Source organism: Pleurodeles waltl, chromosome 6 (assembly GCF_031143425.1).
Source record: "Pleurodeles waltl isolate 20211129_DDA chromosome 6, aPleWal1.hap1.20221129, whole genome shotgun sequence".
In the NCBI taxonomy this organism is placed as follows: Eukaryota; Metazoa; Chordata; class Amphibia; order Caudata; family Salamandridae; genus Pleurodeles; species Pleurodeles waltl.
The window spans coordinates 1,355,743,040-1,355,760,418 of NC_090445.1; positions in this window are offsets into that span (position 1 = coordinate 1,355,743,040).

Here is a 17,379-nt window from a genome sequence, read left to right on the forward strand (position 1 = left end):
ACGTACCGACTACAAACCAGGCCAGCCTCCTACAATTGGAAAGTATCTAAAAAGAATGTGAACTTTTAACCCCTTTGCTGCCAGGCCTTTTCCCCCTCAGATGCCTCACCTTTTTTTTAGCTATTTGGGGCAGTTCATGCTTAGGCCCTCATTACTTTTTGTCCACATAAGCTACCCACACTAAATTGTGTCCTTTTTTTCCAACATCCTAGGGATTCTAGAGGTACCCAGTGTTTGTGGGTTCACCTGGGGGACACCACACCAAGAAATTAGCCAAAATACAGCAGATTGTTTGTTTTTTAAATAACGTGCTGGCTTGTGTTTTTTTTACCCTAAAAATGGCATCAAGAAAGGGTTTGCGGAGCTAAAATCACCATCTTTCCAGCGTTCAAGAACAGGCAGACTTGAATCAGGAAACCACATTTTTCAACACAATTTTGGCATTTTACTGGGACATAACCCACCCTTTCTATTTTTTGTGTTTTTAGCCTCCTTTAAGTTAGTGAAAAAATGGGTATGAACCCAATGCTGAATCCCAGACAGCTAAACATTTCTAAAAAGTAGACAACATTCTGAATTCAGCAAGGGGTCATTTGTGTAGATCCTACAAGGTTTTCCTACATAAAATAACAGCTGAAATAAAATAAATATTGAAATTGAGGTAAAGAAAACAGCCATTGTTCTCCACAATTTACTCTGTAACTTTTTCCTGCCATGTCAGATTTTCAAAAGGAATATACGTCTGCTAAACTCTTCTGGTTGCTGGGATATATAGAACTTGTGGGTTCATCAAGACCCTTAGGTACCCAGAGCCAATAAAGGAACTGCACCTTGCAATGTGTTTTCATTGTATACAGGGTATGCTGCAATTCATTTGGTGAAATATAAAGGGTCAAAAAGAAACCTTTGCATTTCCAGAATGGGCACATGATAAGGTGTTGAGAAGCAGTGGTTATTTGCATAACTCTGAATTCCCGGGTCCCCATACTAGCATGTGAATCACAGGGCATTTCTCTAATAGACCTCTTTTTTACACACTGTCTTACATTTGGAAGGAAAAAATGTAGAGAAAGACAAGGGGCAATAACACTCGTCTTTCTATTCTGTGTTCCCCAAAGTCTCCTGATACAAATGGTACCTCACTTGTGTTGGTAGGCATAGTGGCTGCGACACGAAACGCAACATGGACACCTCATTTTTACATTGAAATCTGACCTATTTTTTTAAAGTGCCCAGCTCTGGATTTTGGCCTGTAGCACAGCCAGCCCCTAAGGAAACCTAGCAAACCTGTGCATATTTGGAAACTCGACGTGTATGGTAATCCAGGATGGGGTGATGGTGGGGCTCTCATCAGGTTCTGTTATCCAGAATCCTTTGCAAACCTCAAAATATGGCCAAAAAAACACTTTTTCCTCACATTTCAGTGACAGAAGTCCTGGAATCTGAGAGGAGCCATTAATTCCCTTTCACCCAGCACTCCCTCAGGTCTCCCTATAAAAATGGTACTCATTTGTGTGGGTAGGCCTAGTGCCCGTGACAGGGAATGTCCCAAAACATAACTTGGACATATCAAAATAATCAAATGCAAAACTACCTGTTTTTGCGAAGGGGAAGCACGTGTATTTTTGGTCCTGGGCTCAGCATCCATCTAGGGAAACCTACCAAACCCAGACATTTCTGAAAAGTAGACACACGAGAAATTCCAGGGCAGTGTGACTTGAGTGGATCACCTAGTGTTTTCTTACCGAGAATCCTCAGCAAACCTCAAATGTAGCAAAAAAAAACAAATTTTCCCCACATTTCTGTGTGAGATCATCGCACCAGCACAAATTTCCTACCACTCAACATTCCCCTCACACTCCCAATAACAATGATACCTCACTTGTGTAGGTGGGCCAAGTGCCTGTGACAGAGAAGAGCCGAAAATATGTCAAAATTGAGGGGGAACCAGAGCGGGTCTAAAAGGGCAGTGTGGAAAAAACGTTTTTAGGCTGACAAGTGGGGAATTTGTTTTATCGGTATAGATGAGACAATGCTGGATGGTAGGAACTTTGTGGATTTCTGCAGGTTCCATAAGGTTCCGTCACAAAAATGTGGGAAAATGTGTGATTTCAGCAACCTTGGAGGTTTGCAGGGTATTGTGGGTAAGAAAATGGTGCGGGATGCATGTGAAGCACACCACCCTGGATTCACCCAGATGTTTAGTATTCAGATGTGTCTAGGTCTCATGGATTTTTCTACATGGCAGTGTCCCAAAGTCCAAAAAGTGCAGCCCTCACCATTCCAAGTGGGGCGATTTTGAGAGTTAGATAAGCTCTCATGGCCCAAATGTATAACCGAAACCCAAAATAATGAAATGTCCTCTTGCTTACCATAGGGTAAGATGTTTTATTGTGCAGGGGGAGAGCTTAAAGACTGTTACCCCCTTCAGTTGGGGTGGGGGCATAACCATGCCCATACTGGTTGGTGGCCACCATCCCATTATATATACATTTTTTGATTCCCTGGCATCTAGTAGGCTTTCATCCACCCTGGGGAGTGGATCTGTGGTAACTGCCCCATCTGACCCCCGGTGGGCAGAACAACTTTATCACCATTTATTTGTGGTGGGGGTATGGCCATCCCCCACAATCTTTTTTTGAGAAAAAATGTTTCCCTGGTCTCTGCTGTGCTATGGGCCTTACAAAAATAGGTCGATCGGCCCCTAAGGGGGCAGAAATGGCCAACAGTAATGTGCCCCCCTGGGTAGCGTCCCTTGCCCAAGAGGCTGCCTCCCCAAACAAAACACAAACACCAATCCCTGATGCCTAAGTGGTTTCTGCCCCCCGGGGGCCGATCGGCCTAATTAAACTAGGCCGATCTGCCCCCAAGGAGGGCACAAATGGCCTAGAATGAATTTGCATCCCAGGGGAGCAACCCTTGCCTAAGGAGTCACTCCCCTTGCGCGAAATTGGCACAAAAAAGAACCCTGTGTCTAGTGATTTCTGCCCCTCTTGGGGGCAGATTAGCCTAAGTAAAATAGGCTGATCTGCACCCAACGGGGGCAGAAAGGTCCTAAAATAAAATTGCCCCCAGGGGAGCGACCTTTGCCTAAGGGCCGCTCGCTTGCATGAAATTGACGTGATAGAAAAAAATCCCTGGTGTCTAGTGGTTTCTGCCCTTTGGGGACATATTGGCCTAAAAAATATAGGCTGATCTGCCCCTGGGGGCGGGGCAGAAATGGCCAAAATACAATTCCTCCCCAGGGGAGCGATGCTTGCCTAAGGGGTCACTCCCCACGTGTAAACAATAAAAATAAAAAAAATCCCTGGTGTCTAGGCCTGTCCCCAGTGGGGACAGAAAAGGTCTAATTAAAATGTGCCTCCCTGGGGTGCGGCCCTTGCCAAAGGAGCCACTCCCCCTATATACAAATATGAAGAAAAAATACATCCCTGGTGTCTAGGGGGCATTCGCTTCACGATCTGGCTGCAGAAATGCTCAGAGAGACATCAAAGGAAAGAAAAGACCTTTCCTTTCCTTTGATGCCTCGCCCCCAGCACGTGATCGGAAGAGAAATGCTATTGCATTTCTCTTCCAATCGGTGGGGGTGGCCTCTTATGAGGTCAGCGTGCGATTGTGTGCTGACGTCATCAGATGCCACGGGAGGGGCTAGGTGGGGGGGCAGGGGTGAAAGGGGAAGCAATTTCCCCACCATCCCTGCCCATGGGAGGGGGGTGCTAGGCCATCAGGGGGAGCTGTAGCGCTTCCCCCAAAGGCCCATACAAGGACGTAACGGTTATGTCCTGGGCAGCCGAGCGACACAGCCAAGGTGTTAATGATTTGCCAGGCTCATGTGGTAATTTGTCATTGAAACTGAGGTTTCTGATTGTCTTAACAGATTATTTTACTAGGTGGGACACTTATAGCGTTGTGAACATTTACAACACTGATTCTGTCACTGAATTCCTAAAGTAAGTTTTTCTTAAAGAAGGGGTGCCTGATGTCTTAGGGCCATATGTATGAACACATTTTCCCATTAACACAGAATGGGCAAAACTGCTTGCTACATCTGGCCCTTACTGTCAGATAATAGTACTCAATTTGTTTCAGATAAGATGACCACATGTTTTAATATTAATGGCATTAGACAGGAAAAGTTACCTGTGTATCTTCATGCATCAAATGGTATGGTTCAACATTGCAAGCCATTTTTTAAAGCAGGTATTCCAATTAGATTTGAAAGATTAGCTGAGAGATAAAGGGGGTCATTACAACATTGGCGGGTGGCAACCGCCAATGCGGCCGCATTCCCGCGGTGCCCATTATGATATCCGAGCTGGGCTGCAGGGCGGATTTGAGTTTCCGCCCTCCGGCCCAGCGGGGATGTGGGCTGCAACATGGAAGCCGGCTCCAAATGGAGCCGGCGGTGTTGCAGCAGTGCGACGGGTGCAGTTGCACCCGTCGCGCTTTTCACTGTCTGCAGAGCAGACAGTGAAAAGCCGCATGGGGCCCTGTCACGGGGCCCCTGCACAGCTCATGCCAGTGGCATGGGTGGTGCAGGGGCCCCCAGGGGCCCCGCGACTCCCCGTACCGCCAGCCTTTTCCTGGCGGTTCAAACAATGTCTCCTCTTAATTCCCAGAGCAGTTTTGGGGCAAAAAAATGTAAAGTCCTCAGTTTTGGGATCTGGCCACCTGGGCACCATTAGCACCACAACCAAGGGTCAAGGGCTGGTGGGACACATTTTGGGGGTTCAGAACTCACTCAGATGGGGTCCAGGTGCAGATTTGTGAAGATGGCAGCCTTTTATGTCCCTATGGCACTGAAATTAGGGCCAGCAAACTAGCCTCTGAAGTTACTCTGGTAGTCCTGAATGCAGATAAATATGTAGGGCTCAACATCAGGTCAGGCCTATAAGGTATCAAGGTAGTCTCCAGGCAGCAAAGCAGTCCTTCCAGGCACACCAACAGTCTATCAGCGTGCACAGCAGATCACAGCAACAGGCTGTCCTGTGAGAGTCCTTCCACAGACCCAGTAGCGAACTGAAGAGTAAATCTTAAGGTCCTATTTTTTCCCCTGATTCCCTTTTTCTGGAAGGCTGAAGAAGCTCTAGAAAGATTCTTCAAGGTACATGGAATTTCGTGACTCCCCGGCCCTGGATCCAAACTGGCTGCAGTGATGGGATTGTGAGAGCCATTTTTTTAAGTTTAAGGCAGAGCACCGGCTATTAAGTTGTGGGGCTGTGCTTTGCTCTGCCCCATCCAGCCAGTAGAAGGCCTGTTGAGGTACACCTAAACTCTCCATTGTGTGACTGTCAGGGAGGAGTTCACAAAGCTTAATTGTCAGATATGCCTATGTTATGTGACCCAGGAGAGGTTGCATGCATCAATGGCTACAGAAAGGAAAATGCCAACTTTTTAAATGTGGCATTCTCACAATTGTAATGAAAAATCTGTCTTTGAATTAAAGATGGTTTATCATTACAATTTCATGGACAGCAAACATGAGATAACTACCTGTTACAATTTAGGAATTACAGCTTATTTAATGTAATAAGGAGTGCCCAATATTATCCTGCGGGAGGGGTAGGCTCCACAGTAGTGAAAAGCACAATTAAAATGTTCTCACTACAGGACATGTGAAACTTAAAAGTACATGTCCAACCTTTTAATTACATAGCATCTTTTCCCATGGGCTACGTAGGACTTACCTTACGGGTAACCTATATTTAATAAAAAGGGAGTTTACAGCTTGGCAATTGGGTTTAAATGAAAATACGACTTAGCAGTTTGAAACAGCACTCAAGCTTCAGTGGCAGGTCCGGTACATGTTTTAAGGTACCAGTTAAGTAGGGGCACAATAAGTGTTTCAGGCCCACTGGTAGCTTTCCATTTACAGGCCCTGGGTATACGATATACCACTCTCAAAAGGACTTATAAGAAGATTATTTATGCCAATCTGGTATAAGACAATCAACCCATGTTTGAGGGAGAGAGCACAAGCACTTTAGCGCTGATTAGCAGTAGTAAAATGCACAGAGTCCTAAGGCCAACCAAAATGTATTGAGCCAAAAGTGGAGGTTAACAGCCGCAAGGTTTGGTAATGACCTTGAGGAGAAGGCCAGTTCCAACAAGTTTCTCCAAAACACTGTATCAATTAAATGCCAAGGAAGAGTATTATTGGCAGCAAGTTAAAGAATGCAAGTATCCCTTTCCTTCAATTACCTGCTCAATTTACACCCTATGACATGGTTCTTGTTTATGTTCGTCCATTGACTCGATCTTAGAAGGAAGATCATAATCAGCTAAAAATGAATCTCAGCAAATATTACAAATGTATTGAGGCAAAACAGCCATGTTTTACGAAGTGCTTATGATGAAGTATGCTTCTAAAATGGGCAATTCATCAAACATGTTGTCTGGAGACTTTGGGGGTCATTACAACATTGGCAGTAAATGGCGCTTTCCGCCGTGCAGAAGACCGCCAACACACCGCCGCAGCCGTGGAATTCCGCCACAGCTATTACGACCCACAGCTCAGAATCTGCCAAAATCTAGACACCCACACAAGTCCGCCACACCAAAGGCCAGTGATAAACTGGCGATAAAAAAACCGACACCGTCACGTCAACAGGAATACGCCACCACTATCACGACTCACGAATCCACGCAGCGGTCTTTCAACTGCGGTATTCCTTTGGCGGTACACACCGCTGCGCTCAAAATACACACACATTTACAAAGCACTACCACATTGGACAAATCTAAATACACACACCTGATACACATGCACACACCACTCCCACACACCCAATACAATATAAAACACACACCCACATTACCCACAAACCCTTATGACCACAATTGTGACTGAAGGCCAGAGAAAGACACCACCATCTACAAACTAGCATCCACAGGCACTCAACACCATCACTCACACAAAATCCACGCACAAAACACCACACACCCCTAAACATCACCCTACACATCACAACACACACCACCCCACACATAACCCACACCACCCCATGGCACGGCAAAGACACCCCAGGTTTTCTGAGGAGGAGCTCAGGGTCATGGTGGAAGAAATCATCCAGGTAGAGCCACAACAATTTCGAGCACAGGTGCAGCACACCACCATAGCTGGGAAGATGGAGCTATGGCGCAGAATCGTGCACAGAGTCAACAAGGTGGGACAGCACCCAAGAACACGGGATGACATCAGGAAGAGGTGGAACGACCTACGGGGGAAGGTACGTTCCGTGGTCTCAAGACACCAGATTGCAGTTCAGAGGACTGGCGGCAGACCCCCACGTCCTCCCCCGTAACTAACAACATGGGAGGAGCAGGACTTGGCTATACTGCATCCTGAGGGCCTCGCAGGAGTAGCTGGAGGAATGGACTCTGGTAAGGCAAAGCTTTCACTACTTCATCCCCCACCCTACCTGCATGCTATCACATACCCCCTACCTCGCCCTCACCCCCATCACTCCAAATCCTCACATATGTCCCACTATCACAAACCATACATCCCAACACCAAGCCCTGCATGCAACAACAGAGCATGGACACCCATCACCAATGCATAGCCACTGCACATACCCACACACACCCCAAAACATTTAGCACACAAGGTCCTACACAAGAATGCAAGCACTGGGGTACAGGGTCACCCACCCAATGCACACCATGGCACACACAGATGCAATAATCATGCCTTTACACCCCTGCAGGACCCCTTCCCAACGTCACCGGACAGGAGGTTCCAGACATGTCCACTACACCCATAGAAGAGGCCCACAGTGATGACAGCAGCTCTGTCCAACTGGATCTAGATGACCAGCCCAGCCCATCTGGGACCTTGGGACAGTCGGTTCCCCTCACACTGGCACAAGCCACAACAGAGCCTCCCCCCTTTGGAAACACCAGAACAGCACCCACCCAGCGGGCCCATACCTCTGTCCCTAGGACACGTCAAGTAGCAGTGTGTCCACCACTACAGGTAACCCAGGCTAACCCACCACCCCAACACACCAGGGACCTGGGGGCAGTGGGCACACGGTTCAGGGGACAGAGGCCCAGGAACACAGGGCAACTGGGAGGGCTGCTGTGCAACAGGGGGAGGATAGGCCCAGGGATCCCACTCTCCACAAGGCCCTCTCCAACATCATGGGAGCCTACCACCATTCCCAGGAGAAGAATGCACTGGTACTGGCCAAGTTTCCTGAGACCCAGCGGCTGCAGGAGGAACAGTATTTGGGCTTCAGGGAGGAACTCAAATCCATCAATACCACCCTGGGCACTATTGTAGGGGTGCTGAAGGAACTCATCAACACCAGGAGGGACACTGTGGCACAACAAGGGGCCCCTGACACTAGCCTGGATGATGAACTGCCCACCACCTCCGCCAGCGCAGTTGGACAGGAGGCACCGCAACAGGACCATGACACCAGCACCCCACCCCCTGCAGAGGGAGAACCAACCCGCAAACGGTCCCTGAGATCCAGGACAAAGACAGAGAACAATGCCAAGACCCACGGCAAAAATTTAGACCACCCTGATTGTCATCCTTCTGTCCCACTTTATCACCCTGTCCATCCTTAAACTGCCGCAGCTCCACTTCCTATTCCCCTTTGGACAATGCACCTGTGAGACTAATAGACTGGACTCTTCCATGGGCATTCCTCCACCATCACCCCTGACCATTTTACAACCCCATCCACTATTTAGCACCTAAATAAACACCCTTAAATCACAAAACTATCTGGCGTCAGTCTGTGCTTTCGAAAATGTGTATTTGCAATAACTGTGGAAAACTGCTATATCCATTGTATTGTCAACATACCTATGTCACACAGCTCTAGTCCATGAGGAAACAAAGCAGATGTCACACAGTGGGACCCACATCTGTGAAACTGAAAGGGAAAGTGGCAACTCAGGGTCCAAACACTGAGTGAAAGTGACAGACAGATAAGAGGTAGAACAAGGGTATCAGATGTAGCAGGCAGTGATGTCTTCTTACCTGTGTCTCACAGGAAGTATTGATGAATCACTGTGTTTCTGTTGTCGATATCCTCTTCTTCTGCTTCCTCCTCTTAACTGTCCACAGGCTCCACAGCTGCCACAACACCTCCATCTGGACCATCCTCCTGCAGAAAAGGCACCTGTCATCGCAAAGCCAAGTTGTGAAGCATACAGCAGGCCACGATGATCTGGCACACCTTCTTTGGTGAGTAGAATAGGGAACCACCTGTCATATGGAGGCACCGGAACCTGGCCTTCAGGAGGCCGAAGGTCCTCTCTATAACCCTCCTACTTCACCCATGGGCCTCATTGTAGCGTTCCTCTGCCCTTGTCCTGGATTCCTCACTGGGGTCAGTAGCCATGACAGGTTGGGGTAACCATAGTAACCTGCAAATGTCGAGGGACAACTGTTAGACACACACTAAGTCTTAGGGATATCCCCAGACCCAGACACCTAGTCACACTGTATAGGTTCCATGTCCTCACCTAATAGCCACACACGGTGCTTCTGGAGTTGCCCCATCACATAAGGGATGCTGCTATTCCTCAGAATGTGAGCGTCATGCACAGAGCCAGGAAACCTGGCATTCACATGGGAGATGTACTGGTCGGCCAAACACATCATCTGCACATTCATCGAATGGTAACTCTTCCGGTTTCTGTACACCTGTTCACTCCTGCGGGGAGGACCAAGGCCACATGGGTCCCATCAATGGCGCCAATGATGTTGGGGATATGTCTCAGGGCATAGAAGTCACCTTTCACTGGAGGCAAATCGTCCATCTAAGGGAAAACGATGTAGCTGTGGATGTGTTTCAGCAGGGCAGACAACACTCTGGACAACACGTTGGAGAACATAGGCTGGGACATCCCTGATGCTATGGCCACTGTAGTTTGAAAAGACCCACTTGCCAGGAAATGGAGTACTGACAGGAGCTGCACTAGAGGGGGGATTCCTGTGGGATGGCGGATAGCTGACATCAGGTCTGGCTCCAACTGGGCACACAGTTCATGGATTGTGGCACGGTCCAGTCTGTATGTGACAATTACATGTCGCTCCTCCATTGTCAACCGGTCCACCAGCGGTCTGTACACCAGAGGATGCCGCCATCTCCTCACCTGCCCCAGCGGACGTGCTCTATGGAGGAGAACAGCGAGCAGAGAGTCAGCCAACACTGAGGTACGAAAACACAACTTTATTCCACATTTATTTAAATGCACTATGTGCCTGTATTAGTGTATATGCAAGGCCTAGATATGTGTGACGCATTTAAAATTAATGCCATGTGGCCCCCTGAAATGGCAGCTGCCTGACCTGTACTGTGGGACAAGGGGATATGAGGTAACTGCCCTGGCATCGTACACCGTCGTGGTAGGTGGTCGAAGACCGCTGCGCAATCCTGCATTGGTTAACATTGGACCCTATTGGTCCCAGGAGCCAATGACGATGTACGCTGGCGGTGACGGTACCCACCGCTGCGGACGTGACCGCCATTTTCTCTCTGTTCACTCACTTGATACCTGATCTTCGACGGGAGAGGACCTACACTGCAGGTGCTGAAGTGACCTCAGTCTGGAAGAGACAATGGCTCATGTGTCTGGGGAAAGTGCCCCTGCCTTCAGCACGGAGGAGTTGGAGAAACTAGTGGATGGGTCCTCCCCCAGTACACGCTACTCTACGGTCCTCCAGACAAACAGGTAAGTACACTGTGAGCATGCTGAATGGGCAATACCTGTGTGGAGTGGTGTGGATGGAAGATGGGGGGGGAGAATGAGGCGTGCATGAAACGACAGTGAGTGCTTGTGCGTCATGGCAAGGGTAGGGATGCTGACTAATGAATGTGACGGTGCGGACGGTTATATCTTCTCCTTTTCCCCTGTACTATTCCTGTAGGTCAGCGCCCACCAGAAGAATGATATTTGGGGTGCCATCGCCAAGGAAGTCCCGACCCTGGGGGACCACCACATACGGAGCACCCACTGCCGGAAAAGATGGGAGGACATTCACGGCTGGAGCAAGAAGACGTCTGAGGCCCAGATGGGGATGGCCTCCTATCGTGGGAGGGGTGCCCGTCGCACCATGACCCCCCTGATGTTCCGGATCCTGGTGGTGGCGTACCCGGAGTTGGATGGGCGCTTGAGGGCATCACAGCAGACACAAGGGGGTGAGTACACTCTCATCCAGATGATTCTGCGCGCATTGGAGGTGTCTGGGTGGGGGAGGTGGGCTGTAGGTTCCCCTAGGCCAGGGCGAGTTTAGTAGGCAAGGTCCCTTCGTCAGGCAGGCCATGTGGCACCCCACCCCACCTGTATTCAGAGCCAACTACACCTATCCAGGCTCCTGTGACTTCCATGTATGCAGCAATCCGGCATAGGCCTTGTACCCCATGTCCCTGTGATTAATTAGTGAACTCTAATTGCATGGCGTAGTGCAGAGGGCTGCTGTGTCTGTAGTGTCCGCCAACAGTAGCGTTATTGCATGCACTCAACACGTCTTCCTTCTGTCTTCCCCCCCTTTTTTGGTCTCCCTGTTCTTGTGTGCATTAGCATCATCAGGCGGAGGAGCAGTGGCACCGGAGCAGGAGGGAGCTGCATCACACATGGCCCTGGAGGGCGACACAATGGAGTCAGAAGCCACCAGTGGGACGGAGGGCGAGGGCAGCTCCACGGCGGGGACAAGAGCTGAGACCAGTGACACGGACTCCTCCTCTGATGGGAGCTCCCTTGCTGTGGCAGGCCCCTCTGTGCCCCCGCATCTACAGGTACAGCCGCCACCACCCCTACCAGCACCGCCCTCCTAGCAGCCCCTAAGCGTGTGCCCCGTGGCCGCTCACGCAGGAGGGTGGGCATCTCCTTCGCCCCAGACACCTCAGCCCCTGCCCCTGTCAGCCCTGCTGCCCTCAGTGAAGAGGCCATTGACCTCCTCAGGTCCCTCACTGTTGGGCAGTCTACCATTTTGAATGCCATCCAGGGTGTAGAGAGGCAGTTGCAACAGACCAATGCATACCCGGAGGGCATTCATTCTGGTCAGGCAGCCCAACAAAGAGCTTTTCAGACTCTGGCCTCAGCACTGATGGCAGCCATTGTCCCTGTGTCCAGCCTCCCCCCTCCAACTTCCTCCACCCAGACTCAAACACCTGTACCTCAGCCTATCCCAAGCACACCCTCAGACCAGCATGCACACATCTCAACACACAAGGGAAGCACGGGCAAACATAAGCACCACACATCCCACAGGCACTCACACAAGCATCATACCCATGCAGACATACATCCACTGCCGCCACTGTGTCCCCCTCCTCTTCGTCTCCCTTCTCCCTCCCTGTCTCGTCTCCACTCACACCTGCATGCACTACATCTTCAGCCACTACGTCCATCACCAGCACACCCATCACCACACCCCGCTCACAAGTACTCACCACCCCCACTACCATTCACGCATCCCCTGTGTCCTTTCCCAGTGTGTCTGTGAGCCCACCTCCTAAGGTACACAAACGCAGCCACACACCCACCCAACAGCCATCCACCTCACGACAGCCTCCAGCCCATGCACCTTCACCCAAAGTCAGCAAACGTACACCTCCTACAACCACTACCTCTTCCTCCACTCCCAAACCCCTCCATCTACCCATCCCAGTGTGTCCAAAAAACATTTCCTGTCCAACCTTGACCTCTTCCCCTCACCTCCCCCGTCCCTTCAGTCCCCTAGGGCCGGCCTTTCCAGGTCCTAACCCAGCACCTCAGCCACCCCATCAGCGGGAACAGTGGTGCCAGCAGTAACTGGCTTCTGGAGTGCGCCAAGCAGCAGGGCAGTCAGTGTGCCAAGGAGCCAGACCACGGACAGTCCCCCACCTCAGAAGCATAAAACATTAGCCACTGCCCGGCGGGAGAAAGGCAAAACATTTGCCACCAAAGGCTTTCTCAGGAGTACAGTTGGGAGTGGGAAGACAGCTGCGCCACCATCCAAGGTGGGGAAGGGGCACAGAAAGAAAGGCAAGTCACCGCGAACCTGTAGGGCGGACCAGATGGCCACCAGCACCGCGGCCAAGGACACCGTCGCCACAAGCACTGCTGCCAAGGACACCGCCACCACAAGCACCGCTTCACAGGACACCGCCGCCACCAGCACTGCTGACAAGGACACTGCCTCCACCAGCACCGCTGCCAAGGACACCGCCACCACCAGCACCGCTGCCAAGGACACCGCTGCCACAAGCACCGCTTCACAGGACACCACTGCCACCAGCACCTCTGGCAAGGACACCGGTGCCACAAGCACCACTTCACAGGACACCGCCGCCACAAGGACCGCTGCCAAGGACACTGCCGCCACAAGCACCGCAGGCCAATGAGCGCAACAAGCTCTGACGCTACTGAGCAGGATGAAGCACTCTGGTCACAAAGCCCCCTCCAGAACCAGTGGAGATGTACATCCACTACCTCAGTCCTTGGCAGGATGAAGCACTCTGGGCACAAAGCCCCGTCCAGAACCAGTGGAGATTGGCATCCACTACCTCAGTCCTTGGCAGGATGAAGAACTCTGGGCACAAAGCCCCCTCCAGAACCAGTGGAGAAAGGCATCCACTACCTCAGTCCTTGGCAGGATGAAGCACTCTGGGCACAAAGCCCCCTCCAGAACCAGTGGAGATGTACATCCACTACCTCAGTCCTTGGCAGGAAGAAGTACTCTGGGCACAAAGCCCCCTCCAGAACCAGTGTAGAAAGGCATCCACTACCTCAGTCCTTGGCAGGATGAAACACTCTGGACACAAAGGCCCCTCCAAAACCAGTGGAGATTTACATCCACTACCTCCGTCCTTGGCAGGATGAAGCACTCTGGGCACAAAGCCCCCTCCAGAACCAGTGGAGACTGTTATCCACTTGAGAGACTGTGGCTTTGCACTCCCCAGGATACAGCAGTAGGCAAACCACCCACTTGAGAGACTTGTGAGACTGTGGCTTTGCACTCCCCAGGATGCAGCAGTTGGCAAACCACCCACTGGAGAGACTTGTGAGACTGTGGCTTTGCACTCCCCAGGATAAAGCAGTGGGCAACCCATCCACTTGAGAGACTAATGAGACTGTGGCTTTGCACTCCCCAGGATATAGCAGTGGGCATGGAGCCCCCTCGTGGATCTGGCGTCGTGCACTCATCCGGCTGAGGTGCCCCCCCTTCCCTTTCCCCTGAGGTGCCTGTTGAATTTCTATCTGATGTCCCTGCAGTGTTCTCTCCGTTTTGATCGGGTATTGAGTGTGGACCTCACCCATGCATTTTGGGCCCAGTGGTCCACGGACTTTAATGGTGTAATACCTGGACTTGTATTATTGGTGTATATATGTGATTATAGTGTATATATATTTTTTAATACTGGATTTTAGTAGATTACAAACGTTCAAATCATTTCCTTTTGTCTTTGCATTCTTCCGGTGGGGTTGAGGGGTGTAATTGTAATGTATCATGATGTATTAGTGTGTGTGTTGTAGTGGGCCAGTGTGGGGGAGGGGGTTTTGCATGTTGCGTGTGTGTGTGTGTCACTCTCTTTTCCCTCCCCCCTCCCCTGTGTCGTAGGTGCCGTACTCACCGTGGACTTCGCCGCTGGCGTTCATGCTCCTGGTAGAGGAGCAGGAAGACAAAGTATCTTGAGTTCAGGATCCATGGGGTCCTGGTTCCTCTTGGGGTGTGTAGAGGTGAGCATTTTCCCTTCCAAGTACTGTTTCCGCCATGTTTTTGTTTGTGGTGAATCCGCCCCGGAAAAGATGCCAGATTGCCTCTCATGATACTGTGGGCGATACATTGTCTTCCGCCTGTATATTGGCGGTTACCGCTGCGGTGTTTGTTTGTACCGCCGTGGTGGTCGGAGTGTTAAAGTGGCTGTCTATGTTGGCAGTTTCCGCCACGGTCGTGATTCAATTTTTTTTACCGCCGGCCTGTTGGCGGTTTTACTGCTGCTTTAACACCGACCGCCAGGGTTGTAATGACCACCTATGTGATGGTAAAGTTCCGAAATCTACTTTTCTATGTCACATGTTTGAGTTTAAAATCTGTGGGAGCATTAGCTCTTGATCCTAGTTTACAGTGGTACCCCTTGATTGCATTTATAAACCTTAGCACTGCATTGTGACAGGTATTGATTTTATTGAAATTCAGAGGACTCCAATAATTGACTATTTTTTAATGACTTTATTCACTGCAACGTATATAATTAGCCTTTTGCTCCTACTTTCATTCCAGCTGTTGATTTCCATTTAAATGCAAATTCTTGTAAAATTAGCTTGTAGATAAGTGTTGTAAAAAACTGGGATGATATTTGAGAGTAGATGAAGCCACATGCAAAAAACAAACACATTCTGTGTCATAATGAAGCACAAAAGTCATCAAATTAACCTGTGCTTAATCCTCTGACTACTTCACACAAAGCAGTTAGGTGAACTTAGAGACAATATGTAAAGTGAAAATGTGCATTGTGCATGACATACATACAATAACAAAGGGAAAACACAATACAAAAAAAATCCCAAACCAATTTATAGAAATAGAGTATATTTTAATAAACAGAATGACAAAAAAGCAACAAGATCAAAATCACTAGAACCAGAGATATTAATCTTCAAAGTTTTAGATAAAAATAGTGCCAAGAAGCACAAAGTGTCACTCATGGTTACCTAGTCATGTTGAACCAGGAGAAAGTCAAAGGTCTGTGGTAAGAGTTATGTTCAAATTGGTGGGGGCAGTAAGGAGGTTGTTGTTGGCATGGGCAAGAGGTCAAACAGACTGTTGTTGCCGTAGTTTGAAAAGCCGGTAATGGCTGGAGCTTCTTGTTGGTTGATCATTGTGGATGGTTACTGTCAGTGTGGAGTGCAGGTCTCGCAATACTGGTCCTAGCAGATGGTCTCTGTTGGTCAAAATAGCAGGTCCCTCTGGTGCTTCATGTTACCAGTTGTCACAGGCTCCAGTTCTTGACGTGAAGAGGTCACTTCTGCTGTAAGGAGTAAAACTTCAGGATTTTCACCTTTTCTTGAAGAGCAGTTCACATTGATGCCAGCCAAGTGTCCAGGACCAGGGATCACCTCTTGGGGATGAGGACTTACTCCAGCAAAAGCCAGCATCAAGACTCAGACAGGTCAGGGCAGTACTAGTTTATGTTGATCAGTTGCAGGGCAGCTATGGAAACCCTCTGGAATCTTTTTGAGAACCTGTAGCTCACACAAGGGGTCAAGCAGCTGACCTTTTAAGTCACACTGTGTATCCTAGTTTCAAAGCAAGCAGGTCCCCTCTTGCTTCTGCAGTCAGCAGGGCAATCCCCCTTCAAAGGACAGGAGAACAGTCCTTCTCAGCAATTTTCCACAGGTCCAGGAGTGTTCAGATGAGTGATTTTGAAGGTCCCATGTTTTCATATAATGCAGTGCTTTGTGTAAACGAATTCACTTACCTATCCTGCCAAAATTATTTTGTTCAGCTTTTCCCGTTTACCTAGGTTTGGTTCTAAACTATCTATGGAGGCAAAGGCAGGACGGTGGTCAGGTTCTTTGTACCTGGTGCAGTCAGAGCCCTTTGAAGTATAATAAGGACGAGGTACAGCCCCTCCCCAGCCATCCTGTCAGGAAGGTAAACCACCCTCCTAACTAGACCTTCTTTGTCCCAATGTCTAGACGCAATGCACATCCTGCAACAGCAGAGCTATTCATAGTCTTGTGACCCCGGACACTGGCAGAAAGGGAGAGTATGTTTGAGCAGGAAGATGCCATCTTTCTAAAAGTGACATTTTCAATATAGTAACTTAAAATCTGATTCCACAATTAAAGAGGATTTTAAATTACAATTCATTTGGTAGTGAACAGCATATCTCTCTCAGCTCCCAATAAGAATTCACAATAGGAAGGTAGCACTTATTAATTGATATGAAGTAACCCTGTGTTAGTCTATGTGAGACATAGCCTTACAAGAATGGAGCCCCACTTTCGGACTTTTTCACTGCCTTGACACATAAAACCTACATACACACATCTTGCTTTTTAAATACCATGCACCTTGCACTGTGAGCCTTTAAGGCTTACATTAGGGGTGACTTATGAGTATTAAAAAAGACCCTCTAGTCCTGGAAAAAAATGTATTTTGCCAGGTCAAAATGTCACTTTAAAACTGCACTACAGGGGGCAGTGACAAGCCTCATTCATGTTTTACAGCACTAGGTGTATGTAGTATAATTTACAAGGGACTTACAATCAAATTTAATGTGCTAATTAGGTAAAGGCCAATTTTATCCAGTTTAAAGAGAGAACACACGCAATTTAGCACTGGCTAACAGGGGTAAAGTACAGAGGCTAGAGGGCACAGTCCTAATGCCAACAAAAACAAGCTTAACAAAGTAAGGGTGTGAA